Here is a 1,299-nt window from a genome sequence, read left to right as displayed (position 1 = left end):
AGTTCTCCTTAGGTTTTCTTCTAGTGTTTTTGCAATCTCAGGTCATATATTTAAGTCTTTGATCCATCTTGAGTTGATTTTTCTGTATGATGAGAGGTAGGGGTCCAGTTTCATTCTTCTCCATATGACAATAAAAATTTCCCAGCACCATTTATGGGGAAGGGTGTCCCCAGTATATGTTTCTGTCAGCTTTGTCAAAGATCACTTGACTATAGTTATGTGGATTTATTTCTGGGTTCTATATTCTGTTCTATTATCTGTGCATCTATTTTTATGCCAGTACTATACTGTTTTGGTTAGTTAAGCATTATAGCATAACCTCCCCTTTTGTTCTTTTTGCATAGGTTTGCTTTGGCTATTAAGGCTCTTGTTTGGTTACATATGTATTTTAGGATTGTTTATGTTTGCTTTATTTCCTAAATATCATACCATGATAGTAACTTCTTATTTCCAAAAAAAACCTATAAATTCTCACACGCTTATCACAAGTCAGTGAAGAATTGTCTGAAGACTCTGACTCAGAAGTCAGAATTCTCATTCCAATCATAATGTATCAACTTCACATCTTCTAAATCATATTTTATTATGTAAACAAAGAATATATAGCCTTATAATTCTTTCAACACAATTCTTCAGGTAAACATATCAGCCAGGAATTTTGAAAGTTTTCAGAAGCAAGTCAAAGTAATTAGTTAAGAATTTAAAATACTCTGGCCCAGCAATCCAATTCTTGTGAATATGGTTCATAAAAATAAAAAGATCAGTAAGTATGGATGTATTACATTGATTTTCTATTGCTGCCTTAGCAAAGTATCGTTAATTTAAAGGCTTGAAGCAACACAAATTTATTTTCTTACAGTACTGTAGGTCAGAAGTCTGAAAGAGATCTCACTGGGTTAAAATCTAGGAGTACTGGCAGAATTAAATTTCCTTTTGTAGGCTCTAGGGATAAATCCATTTCTATATTTTTCTACCTCTTACTGGCCTCCCACATTACTTGGCTTGTAAGTAATTACCTCCTTCAAAGCCAGCGATGTTGAATCTCTCTGTGCTTTTCTTCCATACTCACAGCTCCCTCAAACTCTTCTTCTGCTTCTCTTTTTCTACTTTTATTATTTTTTTTTTATTTCAGGGTATTATGAGGGTACAAACATTTTGGTTACATTTTATGTCTTTGCTTCACCCAAGTGAGGGTTAGAGGCATGCCCTTCCCCCCTACAATGCTCACCATGTCCTTTAGTTTGGGTTTAACTCCCCATCCTCCTAATCCATGGAGAATATTACTGCCATATGAGCACC

This window comes from Propithecus coquereli, unplaced genomic scaffold (genome assembly GCF_000956105.1).
Source record: "Propithecus coquereli isolate 6110/MARCELLA unplaced genomic scaffold, Pcoq_1.0 Scaffold333, whole genome shotgun sequence".
NCBI classification, from domain to species: Eukaryota; Metazoa; Chordata; class Mammalia; order Primates; family Indriidae; genus Propithecus; species Propithecus coquereli.
The sequence above is the reverse complement of the archived record's forward strand: the minus strand, read 5'-3'. Positions refer to the sequence as shown.